Source organism: Anser brachyrhynchus (assembly GCF_964034855.1).
Source record: "Anser brachyrhynchus genome assembly, chromosome: 19".
Lineage (NCBI taxonomy): Eukaryota > Metazoa > Chordata > Aves > Anseriformes > Anatidae > Anser > Anser brachyrhynchus.
In genome coordinates this window covers 7,705,261-7,719,904 of record NC_137712.1, presented here as the reverse complement: position 1 = coordinate 7,719,904, position 14,644 = coordinate 7,705,261, and the positions used below count along the sequence as shown (strand labels likewise).

The following is a 14,644-nucleotide window of genomic DNA, read 5'->3' as shown; positions in this document are numbered from 1 at the left end:
CCATTGCACAGGGGAGCTACAGGAGCTCAGGGCTAATTACGTCCTGCAGGCAGGGCCATGGGCAGCAGGAAAAGAACAAAATTCAAAAGTGCCACCAGTAGTTTGCACCCAGAAGGATATCTTCCTCTCTTGCTTTTGCTTTGCATCATCTGCCATAGAGGGTGGGAAATACTCCTGCTGCTGGGCACAACATGGCAGTGGTTGGATCCATCCTGAGCTTCTTTCATGTCACTGTAGTGGTGGGATGGGGTTGTATCATCGCCCTTGTTCAAAAAGCCAGTGTGGGACAGGATAATCTGCACCTCTCCCTGTGTGCTGGGCAAGCGAAGCTCTGATTAGCAGAAAATGACCAGAAAAAATTAACATCCTCAAAATGTAATGGTAAATTTCGCACAGGAGAACTTGGGTGGAACAAAGCCTGAATGCTGCTGACAGTTAGTGTTTTTAAGATTTTGAAGACTGAATTTGAAACACAGTGATAACGCTCCCGGAGCTATAGAACACCTGTTGTATTTCAAAATGTGTCTCTGAAAACAGAAGTTGTTCTTTCCCTGTTTAAAGCACTAAAACAAGAGCAGTCATTCCTCTTCTGTGGACGCAAAGACATGAAGGCCCATTCTGCGAAAGCTGGGGAGCCTCTGAGTCGAAGCACAGCTCACAGATTCCACAGGCACTTTTGCTGATCTGAGCTTGTCGCACTGACCTAACCCACAAAGGAAACATGCAGCAGAGCAAGGCTTTGACCTTATTTCCCTTTCCTTAGACTCAGGCTTTAGTCAAGGACCCAATCTGCCTCTGCTGAACATAACCCTAAGCCTTTCTGCTTGCCTGGAGTAGTGATAACCCCTCTGAGCTGCACTAGAGCTGGTTTCCCAGATGCACTTTACCCTTTCAGAAAACACAAGTTTGGCACGGACGTCTCCGCACTGATTCTGTCCTCAGTTCTCCCTGTGCTGCCTCCTCCCATGACTCGGGAACAAACCAGTGCCAGGGGATTTGCCTGCAGACGCCAGCACTACACCTGCCCTGCTACTACCAGCTGCCAGTTCCTAAATTATGCATGGAGGGATATTTCATTAGAGCATTAAAGGGTAAGAAGTGTCATTTTGAACTAACTAAAACTTTCAGGAAGAAGACAGGCTGTGAATTATTTAGGGAAGAAGTCACATTTTATTCTGCTGGAGAGGGTGATGGGGAAAAGAAGTTGTGCTTTCTTCCCTCTCTCTGTGGGGAGAAAAGCTGCAGAGGAGGACGAGCTGCTGGTTTGTCAAAATGGCTCCCAGTGACCTCCCAGTTCTCTCTAGTATTGTAAGACTTCGTTAAAGAAGCATTCCAGAGTATAAAGAGAAATAGTTGGATGTCTGGCCTTCCTTCCCCTTGAAAGGATGGGCCTAAGGAGTTGCAGAGAGGTTTTCTCATCCTTGTTGTGAAAACAGGCTTTGTGCCCAATGAAAACATAGCTAATTGGGTGACCCGGAGCACTCCTGTCTGGGGAGGTTTCAGCCTTTCCTCTCAGGAGCATCTCGACTTCCTTCAACCTGTTCAGTCCCTGTGTGCTTAGATAGCCACAAGTCTTCTTCCTTCTCAGAGATGCATCAAAATGCTCTTCAGGACACCTGCCTAAAATCCCATCCCAATATTTCACCTGGTTCCAAACCACTGCCATTTCTGTGGAAGAAACGGCGACTTTTCTGTTCAAACTGATTTCACAAAATGGGACAGGATTTCTTTTTCCTCCCCTCCAGCTCCCCACAGTCCATGTGAGGGGCTTGTCCCTGCTCCCCAGGTCTGCAGGACCCTCTGAGGCCCTATTCCCTCCTGCCCGGGAAACACCTGCAAATCCCAGCAAAATCCCAGCCCCATAATCACAGAAACCGTGCTCTTTTTTTTCACCCCACCCCCGAAGAGACTTAAATGCTGAGATTATTTTTAAACCCAGTATGTTTGCATCGAATTTCACCATTTCTGTGCTGCGGATGAAAGATGGGCCAGGGAGAAAAACACTCCATTTTTTCCCATTTCAACCCCGCACCAGGCTAATTAAGAAGCCGAGGTTAAAAAGCTCATCATAAACTGAACAAGTTCCAACCCAATTTCATTAGGATGCCAGGGCTTCATTGATTTAGGCAGGATTAGCTATTGTGAAATGGAAATGATGCCATTAGACGCGTCTCCCCCTGCCTCCTGCCCCCCCTTCCCCACGCAGCCCCACGCATCCACCTCTCGCCCAGCCCGGCTGGCACGTTCAGCCGAGGCACGGAGCTGGCTCATTTCATTACGGAGAGTTTTAGCAAAAGAGCCAATCAGCGTTTATTCGTCTGGCTGCAGCTGGAGGCAGCTCATCAAACAAATTAACAGGATTTTCATGGAGGGTTTTTTGGCCAACGCGCTGCGTTTCGCTTCGGGTTGACTAAACAAACCTGGGCTGAGTTTCACCGGAGGAGGAGGGAGCGGCGCAGATGGGAAGGGATGGGGATGGGGCAGGAGGAGGGCAGCACCCATCCCGCTGCCAGGGCTGGGGCAGTGCTGTTGCCCATGGCCCTGACAGTGCCGGGGGCTGGCTGGGAGGGAAGGGTTTGGGGCCAGGAGCAAGAGGAAGGAGCCAGCCCTCCTCCAGAGCCACAACAACTTTTCAGGTGTCTGCTCCAAGAGGCAGGGAGGGATTCGGCTGCTGCAGCGAGGCTCTCATGGCTGCTTTCTGAACTTCCCCTGGCTCTTCACCCTTCTCCTGCCCTTTTCCCCACTCCATCCTCTTCTTTCTCCCGACTTGTCTTTTTGTTCTGGAGGGGTGCAGATTTCCTACAGGGTGACCCCTCATGTCTTGCTTCCCCATCAGAGGTACAGGTGGCAGCAGCAGGAATTAGGGCAGGCAGGGATGAGGCAGGGACAGCCCAAGAAACCCCCAAATGGCAGGGCCAGGATCTGCCCCACTCACCACTCACCCTGTCTGCCTTAGATGTGAGGCAAATTAACTGTGTGAAAGGCAATTAACTGAGAGGGGAAAAGGTTGCATTTAGGGGGCAAGAATAGAAGAAAGGGCAGCTGGCCTAAGGGGTAAAAATGGGAGGAGTAAACTCGCGTGTGAAATTTCCCAAATCTGTGAGAAAGTACGTGTAAAATATTCCTGGAAAATGCAAATGAGATCTTGGCCCAGGGTTCAGCCAAGCTCCTACGTAGAGGAGGGTTTACATAGCACAAAGCTATATAAAAAGCACAGACACACACACGTACACACTTCGGGCAGCAGTTTGGGCAGTTACTGAATAAGGCAGAATGAAACTGATTCATGAAGTAGAGTCCTGCCAGGTCAGCTGCAGTTCCAAAAAGGGGGTAAAATATCCCAACATCATGATCCTGTTCATCTTCATTGTTACTGCTGAGCTGCTGACTCCACTCCAGCACACAACAGTACTGATGTTAAGGAGTGCACTGCATCCCAGACCACAGCTGTGGCTGAGCTCTTGGGACAGTGTCAGCAAGATCCGATGGAAATAATGAGATCTATTAGATCTAGATGGCATCTAGCAGATCTATCTATTCTAAATCTCTCACTCCTCTTTGGAAAGGCAGAGTTCAAGCCATCTCAACCGGGATGATTTGTTATTCACTGATTTTGCCTACAGTTGCTGGGGAACTTGATCACCAGAGCATCTAGATATATTGCTTAACTTTAGTCTAAGGTTTGGAGTCAGTTAGTCCCCAGGAGGAAAGAACGGCCACAGTTCCTTGTGTTAATTGGCTTCTGGGACAATCATAGAAGGTGATATGGGGGGGGCTCCATTTTTAGCTCGATCCTGAAAAATCGATCCCTTCTGACCAAAAAGAACTCACAGAAAGAGAATGCTCCCAATGATGTCAATTATTCTCCACCAATTATCTCAGGAGACTCATTTCTCACAAGCTCTTTCGGTTTAATCTGAGCAGACCTGTTCCCTTCCCATCAGACCGTGCAGGAACATGGATGCAATTAGTAACACCAAAAAGGCAGCTTGGGGAAATGTACCCAGAATATGGGTGACATTCACGGTTCTGTGCCTCAGGGAGGTTACAAAGACAAGGAATCCACCAGGCTCCCTTTTGGTTAAGACAGTTAGTTATTTCCCCATGCAATAACACCAATTGCCACGTAAGCCTGAGAATGAGGTCTCAGCTCAAACTAACTGAGTAATTTGGGCAGACCTGAAAAGGTGTTTTCCTTCTCCAGTGTGAGCTATGCACTGCTGGCTGCATACATTCTCTAACATGTAGAAACCAGGTCTAGGTGAAGGACTGACTGACATAATTTCTCCAAACCACTGGATACTAGTGCAGAATACCAGAATAAATGAATCAACATAAAAGGTTGGTATAACAGGACAGATCAACCTTTGCATAACTCAAAAATTTGAAAGGACTTTGTCCAGAAAAAAAAATAAAATAAAAAAATATATATATATATATATGTTTATCTGCACATCAAAGCAGTGGCTTGTCCTCCTGCAGACACAAGTATGTCTTTTTCCCTGCTTTGCAAAGACTTGGAGCATTCTCCTTCCCCCATGTCTGAAACATGAGTTTTTAGCAGTTTTATTTCCAGAGCTCCAGGAATACATTCTCTGTTGCTGTGCAACTGTATTCTCCAAGGATATGCTTTGCAAGATATTTTCTTCTGTCCCATTTTCTATTCTGAATGTCTTCAGGTGTTAGTCAGTTTATAAAAATAAAATTATAATATTATACATGTTAGAGAATCTGAGCCATGTGCTGCCTTTCCTTGACTGGATTTCTAGAGCTCTGCGTTGTTCTCTTGACATAAACTTGTCTGAATACAGCGTTTCTGTATAATAATTTGTCAGCTTTCCCAAGACTCTTCTAGCTAGAGAAGAAATGCAAACTGTAGGGGTAAGGTGTTAAATTTACTGGTTTTCTGTCGCTGACTTTCACATTGATCTGTGCTTTGCTTTTTCCTTTCTCCTCACTCTGCCTCCTGTTTAATTTATAGCTTAAACTTCGTAGGTCAGGAATTTTATCTAACTAGGTGCTTTACACACAGCCCAGCCCAACAAGGCCTCAACCTTGGTTGTGGCCTCTAGACACTATCACACTACAGATACTAAATACTAAGTACTTCCATGCATGCTGCTGGGTGTTGAATAGGACATCTGTCTTGGCTCATTAAATGCAGCACTTCTGTGTTTTTCCAGGGAAAGTTTCACCTTGAGAGAGACCTCCCCACTCCCACAGTGAGGCAGAAAAAAGGAGGAAGACGTAGCCAAGGTTGAGCTACAAATGCATCCCGTCTGGAGGAAAAACCGTGATGAAGGCATCTCAGTCCGTGCTTCCCTCGCCTCCTGCCCTTCCCCTTTCTCTAAACAACCATGCTTCTGAAGCGGGAATTATCTCCTTCAAATCAAAGCAGAGGATAACCTGACTATTTCTTGTGGAGAAGTAATAATTAAGGCACTAGAAGGATGCAATCTGCATACATTATTGCAAGTTATGCCAACAGAATGTCAACATTTGTGTCATAAGTAATCTCAAGCAGCAATTACTCTGCGCATTGGCCTGGAATCCATCGGCAGCACCAGTGGTATTAATTATAGGGGAGCTTCTCCTCTGCTGGAGGATGGACCGAGGATTATGAGGAAGGACTACTGTGCAAAAGAGATCACCTAGCTAGACCACTGGGAACATGGGGCTTGAGGAAAGCTTAATACCTGAGAAGGAAAACACCTGCCTCTTACTACTGGAGAGATGGACATCAGGTAAAATAAATCAGGGAAGTGCTTGATCTCACCTTGGTCCACTGGTGATTTATTTTTTTTTTCACAGGATGCAAATTAGGAGAGAAGATGCTGGAAGAAAAGCCACTACAGATGTGACAAGGATGATTAAGAGGTCCTGGTTCTGCATCTGTAGGAGACGACACTTTGAAAATAAGGCAAGCAATGCATTAACTGAATTTTGAAGGATTTTGAAGTCCTAGAAGAGTAAGTGTTAGACTCAGGATGCTTCCACAGTACAGTCTGAAGATCCAGTGTAAACAAAGCTGCGATAAAAGACAAATTTGAGGCTTCCTTTAATTACATTTCTTATTGGCACTAAGTTTTGGTGTCATTTGCTTAAAACGATGCCTGGTGACACTCTAAACACTATGTTACCACAGAAAGTAAATGCTCAGAGAGTTCATAAAAAAAACATTTCCCTCTTTAACTCACCCTGGCCACACTTCCTTTAGGGAAGGGAGAAGAGAGAAAAACCCTGTAAAATTTACTGGGGAATGTGTTAGTAACTTCATCTTGGAAGGAGTGTTCTTAGCCTGGTAAGTGCACAGCTCTGTAGTGAATGAGCTATGTTTCTTTCCCAAAAAAAGGGAATCTCTTTTTCAGCCCTATAAGGCTAACCCTGAGAAATGTGCATCCATATCATGCCTCAGTCAGCCACAACTGTATATGCCTGCAGCAGAGACCGGGCTTGCACCAAAATTTTCCATATTGCCCTTTTCCCAGCCTAGAAACTTGGAGTTTGATCAGAAATTTTTTCTTAAGAGCAGTTCCTGAAAAGTTGCCATCAGTGGAGGGAAGACCAGCTGGTGTGAAATAACGATAAGCTTTATTATCTTCGTCATTTCTAAGGGACAGTTGAAAAATTCAACCTATGATGTTTGCTAAAAGTTATGCTCAAAGCGTAACTTTTGAGAAAATAACTGTCAATCTCTAGCAATTTTTAGATTACCTTTTTTTTTCACTTTGTCCTTTTTTTGGACCTAGAAGAAGGAAAAAGCATAAAGCAGTTCTTTTTCTGATCTTTTTCTGATCTCATCTTAATCTCTAAAAAGTTATATGAAGAATGATCAGGATTTTTATTTCTGGGAAGAGTATTCATGTACTTTAGCATTTTTCCACACTTTGCTTCTAAGTGCTGCTGCTTTGGTATTTTGTTTGTTTGTTTGTTCATTTGTTTGATCTCTATATAAGGGATATGTAAGCTATGGCCAACATGTTGTTTAGAACCAATGCTTTCACTGCTCAGTCTGCGGTGACTATGATTGCTTTGTTAACTTGTCCTGCCTTGCCTTCTGGTTAAACTGAAAGCATCATTTATTGTCTGTTTTCACTCCTCATCTTCCTTGAATTTGCCTTCCTTCTTGCAGATACACATGAAACTTCAAGGCATCCTCCCCGCCATCATTCACTTTCCTCATCCCCATCTGGAAACGTTAAAACCCAAACCTCCATCTGCCTCTTGTGGACAAATACCTACTACTTCCTTCTGAGGCTGCTGGTTGAGATGCTCTTATTTTTGCTGAAAACTCTTTGGCTTTTGGGCAGGATTGGACCCACAAAGAGCATTCTCTTGAGTTACTGCCCACTGAATGTGTCTCAGATGGTCTCAGCAGTCTGCTCTGGATGGCCTCACATCCCCAGCACGCTGAACTCACTGTGCTGCACACACATCCCTCCAAACTCATGCTTCCTTGCCAGGTTCAGCAATGCTCCAAGGCCCTCGCCTCCCCGAGGCCTGGAGCTCACAAAAGTTGCATTTTGTCTTAATACTCTGTCATTAAGTGGAGTTAAAAATAAAGCCTGTCAGAGCCTCACAGCCTGCAGGGAAAAGGATATTAATTACAGCAGGCAGAGAGTGGAGAGGAGCTGCCGTGAGTGAGAAGTCCTCCTGCTGAGCTGTCACCTTCTCCGTGCCACCGGTGGAGCTCTGCTTCGGCTTGTGCGCAGAGCAGAGGTTGGCCCCAGTACCTGCGAAATGGCAGGACAGGAGGAGCCAGCACAGGGATTTCGTTGCTGGCACTGACACTCACCAGCAACAGCATCCCTGCCTGCAAACTGAGCCTCTGTGAGGCTCTGCACAGGAACAGGGACGGAAGGCTGAAGAACGGGCAGCAGAGGCAGCTGCAGGGGAAGAAATTGTTCAGGGACCCAAAATAAGATCCATTGCTAAATACTTGTGTACTTGGGATTTCAGTTATAGGGACAAAGTGTGTCATTAAGGACCAAGCAGGCAGTAGACTCAGCAGAAAGTGACACCCAATTTTCCTCCAAGATGTATGAAAAGAAGATTGAGCTGCCAAGGGAGGACACAGATCAAAATACTAGCATCATCTCCATCTCATAGCTTCTTAGCTATGAGAGATATATGGCGTTACATTTCCTTTTCTTCTAATGGATAAATAGGCATTAAAATATCCCTCCAAAAGTTAGATTAGTCCTGACTGCTCATTTCTTGGCATAAAACATACAGATATATGCAGTATTGAAGCATATATATAGTGTCTATTTCATGTGTAGAGAGAACATGCCTTCTCTGAGTAAGCAATTACTTGTGGGGTCAGATTGGGGAGCACTCTACTTTTTTTATTCACTTTTCTAAGGTGAAGAGTAGGGGGGATGGGGAATGGCTCAGCCAGCCAGGGCATCCTGCATTTCTGAGAGCATGCCATCAGGATTTAATTTACCCCTAAACTTTACTGAAAGGGACAACAGAGGGAGAAAAATAATAAAATGAAATAAAAGCAACAGCAGGAGCCAAATATTGTGAATTTCTGTGTGAGTCTTTAGCAGGGTGAATCAATCAAGCTGACAGTGCAAACCCTTCTAATGGGAAGGTTCCCAACACCATCAGCTGAAGGGTAACGGCAGGGGGACGGTGCTGTACCGACGCTACCACGCCAGGATGTGCTGGCATCTCCTTCTTCTTTGTCAAAGCCTGACTTTGCCCAACAAATCCATTGACAGAGCAGCTCTGTGCGTCAGTGTCTGACAAACTTGGCAAGGGCTCTCCTTCTGCTAGAGAAGACTTGAGAGTTCACTTGGAGGGCACTACACCACCCCAGCCCCATCTGCAAAAGAGCCCTGCACTGCTCTTTTCAGAGCGCTGTTGAGGAGAGAGGGAAATGAAAGAGAATAAAAGAGTTAAGGCACACAGGCTGGTCCTTGAAACCAGCAGGAAAGAAGCAGTGAAAGAGCTTAATTAATGGCACATCAGAGTTCCCCAAGATGTGTGTCTAACAAGGCCTTTGCCTGGCACTTTAGCTTTGCTTGTGAGAAGTTAATGCAGGGAAAATATAAGCAGAAGGCTGTGAGAAAACAGGAGCCAGCATGAGGAGATACATCCTGATTTAATTCTCTCCTTTGGATGACAGCCCTCTGTGCCTCCTCCCCACTTCCCCCTTCTCAGGGACAGACTTATTACAGATATCACAGAGGGAAGAAACAACCAGCCAAAAATATAAGGAGAGATCCAGTTTTAGCACGAACAGCAAATGAATAAAGCAGGGTCAGAGTGTTGACTTAGAAAATTACAGTCTTCCTGGCTCCCAAATAAATCCAGACACGGTACCCTATGCCACTCAGCTTTTACAGAATTTAATTTAGAGCAATTGATTTATTTGCTGTGGACAGGTGGACTCTATAAAGAATTTTTAGGGCAGGATTTATGGTGGGTTTTATCGTGCAGTGAGCAAAAGAGCAACAGGTGTCTGGCAGGCCTTTCCCATGTCCCATGGGCTGCCCCTCTAAGGTGGGCAAGATGTAGTTGGAGTGAAACCCAAGCCCCACACCAGAAGAACTACCTGTTTAGCACAGTCTGATGGTTTCAAGAGTTACCAAAGTTTCCAACCCAGGTTTTGACCCTCCCTAGCCTGAGGCTCTTGGCCTCATTTACTTACCCAGAACAGAAATTATGGATGCAAAATGCCAGTCTCCATGAGCACAGCAACAAACAGTGAGAGTGAATGTGACACACAGAGCCCAGCTGGGACAGGAGACACAAAACATCTGTGTGAGCTCTTCAAGAGAGCAACAAACGAAAAACAAAACATCAATGTGACCCAAGAGCAGATTACTCATGGGTGTTTTTCAATTACAATAAACTATTATAAAGGGACAATGTTCTCGTATTTACAATAAATTTCATCAATTTATAAATCTTTCCCTTATTTAAGAAAAACACACAATACAATACAAGCTCCATCTGGCTCTATTTAGACTCCAGGCCTTTACATTTGTACAGCCAGCAGCCATCAATTATCATGTCAAGACCAAGCATTTCAAGGCCCTGGACACAGGAAATGAAAAGGAGGCAGGGGAGGGAAGGGGCATGAACAGGAGCCTTGAAGAGTTATAAGTAGTTGTGTGGCAAATGATCAACCTGGGGATTATTAAGCATCCAGGTTTACAGAGGCCACAGTCCTTTGCTGTTGCAAAGCTAAAGCCATGAGACAACAGGTGAAGAGGTAGGTAGAGAAGAGGGGTGCTATGGGGTTCTCCTTTTTGCTTTTGGGAGATTCGCCCCCAAGCCAAACACATCCTTCTCCAAAGGGCAATGATGGAGGCTTTACCTAGCCCAAATTTCTAATTCAGGGACAAGAAGGTATTCCAGGTAGCCCCTTGCTGTACCCGAAGGGCACCCATGTCAATGCAGGCAGGAGAAGGCAGATCTTCCTTAAACAGCTGTGAGTTGGCAGGAAGGAGCCATCAGCCCCACGCTCAATGTATGTATGTCTGGGCAGAGCAGCTTCATCCCCTTTCCAGTCAAAAAGCAAGATCCTAGGTGAAAATTGGTTCAAAAGCATAAAGAGAAAGATTTGCATGGAACCAGACCAATATTTTGAGCAGAAGACTGAGATGGAAGATGGCTGAAGGACAGACATATTGACATTTCCCCTCCTTTACCAAAGACAGGCTCACAGGACCCAAACTCTTCTGTCATACTTTTGTGATCATCATAGAATCATCACAGAATGGTTTGGATTAGAAGGGACCTTAAAAATCATCTAGTTCCAATCCCCCTGTCGTGGGCAGAGACACCTTTCCCTGAATCAGGACAGCCAAAGCCCCATCCAGCCTGGCCTTGAACACTTCCAGGGACAGGACATCCACAGCTTGTCTGGGCAACCAGTGCCAGGGCCTCGCCACCCTCAGAGCAAAGAATTTCTTCCTAATATCTAATATAAATCTACCCTTTTTTAGTTAAAACCACTAGCCCTTGTTTTGTAACCGCACTCCCTGACAGAGTCCTTCCCCAGCTTTCCTGTAGCCCCCTTTAGGCACTGGCAGGCCACTGTAAAATTATTTCAGGTACATATTAAACACAGCTGAGCATGGGAGGGGGTACTATTAGCACGGTCAGCCATGCAGTTCTCTCATTTTAATAACAATCTGGTGACTCATCCATGCCATTAATTTAACATTAAAAAAAAAAAAAAAAAGTGTGGGTCAGATCTTCTTCATTTACCTAAGTTAAATATAAAAATACATATAATAAAAAAAAAAAATTGCTGGACTTTAACTTGAAAAGCCCTAGCACCCCACAGAAGGGCATTTTTATCCACAGCTATCATTTGACAGTTTGTAATGTTATGATAATTGCTTTCCATGTACAAAACTGAGACACTTAGAAGCATGAAATTGAATGCTAAAAACCTTCTTCCCGCTATTGATCTGTATTCCAGCAGCACAGAAGGGACCTCAGCCTTGGACCAAGACCCCGTAGTGCTGGGAATGTCTGAGCACAGAACAAAAAGACAATAGCTGCTTCAAGGAGTTGCAGGTTATGCGTTATGGCCCAGGAACGAGGCTTACCATTATCTAGATAACTGTAGGCATTGACCATATAATAAGCACATATGCTGAACTGTTGTAAATGCGCATGCTTTTTCTGAAGCATATAGCATATATATTTCTGAAGCAAATAGCATTAAAACTCTGTATCATGAATGGTCTCATTTTGGAATGTATTTTTGTTCTCATAGAATTTAGTGCCTGAATTCTTTGCTCAAAGAGAAAGCTGTAGCATAGAAAATAGTTGTAATTGGTAATTGCAGAAAATGCTAAAGAAGTGACCCCCTCAGATCAGATATATACCTTTAGACATCTGGGTACCTGACAGGGCACCTGCTGGCTCTGCCTCCAGGTCTTCTTGCTTAACCTGCCCATGGAAGAGGCTGTGCAGAGAACAGGGGATAGAGATGCTAGAGGCGACACTGGGAAGCCACTCCTGATCTGTCTCCAGCCCTCCACAACAGACAGGAGGGCTCACGCAGGAAGAAAAAGCAGGTTGGTTGGCTTTTGAGGCATATTTTTTGCAAAAAGATTTCATTTTTTCAAATCAGACATTAGTGAATACTCTGTATTTGGTATGGACATTTCTTCTCCATGCCTGCTTACAATCAGGGAAAATGGGACATGGCTCTCCCTCAGGTGGTCCCTTTTCATTTTTATTTTCCTGTATGGCAGAATGGACTGGTGGTAAGAGGAAAATATGCATTAGATGCCTTTGGTTTGAGTCCTAATTCCGCCTCAGGTGAACTCTGTTCCCTTCTTAGAATGCGTGATTTAACTTTTTAATCCCTCTGTCTCTCCATTCTAGAAAATGATTGGAAATAACTCTTACAAAATGCACCAGTGTTTTCAAACAGCAAGTGCAAAACTTTATTTGTCTTGGTAGGAACAGCTCTTTTCCAGAATGATACTGGAAGCCAGCATGTAATTCTGGTGCCCTGTTCCAATATTGCTTTGCCTCTTCATGCGTTGATATGCTGTGACAGCTTGTTTTATGTTTATAGGGCAGGTGTTTTGTTACTACATGACTCAATCAGCATGTGGTTGTAGAAAACAATGTGCTGAGATACAGTTGTCTAGCAGAAAAAACAACTCCTCTTCTTCTGTGAGCTTGAGTGCTTCGGCTTTGGACTCTGACAGTTTGCAGTGAAGTGGAGAAATCCTGAGCTGAGGGCAAATGGCAAGAGACAGCACCAGTGGCCAAGCGTTGCTTGGCTGGGTGCACGTGTGCTGGGACACCATCATCTTAGGGTCTCCTGACATCATCTTGGGGACTCCTGAGGACTTAACTGCTATAGACTTGACAAATGGCAGTCCTAGAAGATCCCCATGACTCTGGTTGTGCCTCCTGAATTTTGATTGTGGTGATAAGCTGAAGCACCAATCTCTGACCCCATGGTCAAGTGGACACAAAGCTCTGGTGCCAGTCGGCTTGTCCCAAAGAAGCATGAATTGCTTTGGAAAAGCACAGGCATAGAGGAAATCTTGGGGATGATGTGGAGCAGAATGAAAGGGAGAAAACAGAAAGCAATGGAGCAATGCTTATACACAAGTCCAGTTACATCACGACTAGACCTTATCTTACTGGGAAGATGTTTTGATATTCAGATTTACAGGATTTGGTGGTTCTGCAAATGAAAACATTTGAAAAGATTTTGGTTTCTGTAAGATTTCTAAGAAGTGAGAGTTCCCTAACAGATCTTCCTGAGAGCACATTCCGTTTGCAGTTATGACTGCACAACTCCTTAAATTCAGTAAATTTAGTTCAGAGTTGATTGAATGTAACAAAGAGCACATTTTGGCCTGTTGACTTTAAAGCATATGCAGGTTGGTGAGAGGTAAAACCCACCTGCCAAGTCGCTGTTATAAATGTTGATTTAGAGCAGGCTTTGCTATATAGCATTTGGATTCTGCCTCATTTGCTTCCCACTTGTAAATGAGATTTCACATATTGTCCTTTAAGTTTTACCTCTAGAGCATTTTCTTTTATTACTCACGCTTCTGGGGATTCTCAGTGAGCATGAGAAAGTCGACTTATAGGGAACGTGGGGCTTCTCCGCTTCAGTGTTTAAAATCCTCTGACCCAGCCCCAACCACCATTTTCCTGCCCTTTTTTTCTGTGCTCAGGCTTTTGAGCCATAGAAATGATCAATTGCTTAAATTATCGTAATGGTTTGCAGACAGAAGGGGGAGGGGGCAAAGGGGATGGAGTTAGAAAGTGTCCCTCCAAGCTGGGAACTTGGTATTAAAAATCTCAATCCAATCCATTCTGAAACCGCTGAGCTAATAAATCTCACAAACAGAGCTTTACAGCAGAAAGTCTAACTCAGTTGTAAGTATGTACTGCAGGTATTACTGCAACATGACTAATGGTGAGTGAATACTGCAGAAAGATGTCTGTGTATATTCATTTGAAGTCCTGAACAAATTTGCTTTGAATCTCCTGGTCTGTTTCTATGGCTGCTTTCCACAAATACTCTAGCAAATGAGCTTTACTAGTGTGAATACTCATCAAAAGTCAATTTGGAACTCAAATAGCTTAATATTTTCCAAAAGTGTATTCCAAATTACACATATGAACATGCAGTTCAAAATGGATGCTGGTTCTGATGTGATTAGTTACACAACTTGCCCAATCAGAGAACAGAAATAATACAACATAACTTGTGTAGCTATCCATGCAGCTTGGATTTCAAACTTTGAATGTTGGATATTTTCAATCAACTGTTGGTGAACAGCTTAGCAGCCTTGACTCCCATCCTCTGAAGATATTTGCAAATAGCCATTTTAGCAATGAATAGCAGTTGGGAATTTTGCAATTTGTGAGTGGCCAGTTTGCAGGAGGGGAGGAAGACTGGATTTTTTTAATGAATCGCTGGATATCTGTCTAGCTCTGAATGTCAGGAAAGCTCAATAATCCAGCTCTATAGACAGAAAACAAGTAACAAGTCACATTTTCCATTGAAGTCAGCAGAAAATTTGTGTTCATGGTGTGCTGCGGATTGGCACGTGCAAAGATTTACCCCATCTCCGATGGGAACACAGAGGGCTCACCTTGTAAACTTTCAGTGAGAGAAACAGCCCTCCAT

At 44.4% G+C, this 14,644-nt stretch overlaps 1 long non-coding RNA gene across 1 annotated transcript in view; it reads left to right on the top strand.

The window, feature by feature from the left end:
• The window catches only part of LOC308180321, a 29,798-nt gene extending 18,570 nt beyond the window's left edge, over positions 1 to 11,228 (top strand). The window contains exons 2-4 of the long non-coding RNA XR_013940888.1: positions 5,184 to 5,744; positions 5,812 to 5,920; positions 7,133 to 11,228. This is a non-coding gene — a long non-coding RNA (uncharacterized lncRNA). The remainder of the gene's footprint in view (positions 1 to 5,183; positions 5,745 to 5,811; positions 5,921 to 7,132) is intronic.
• Positions 11,229 to 14,644: the final 3,416 nt, after the last annotated feature.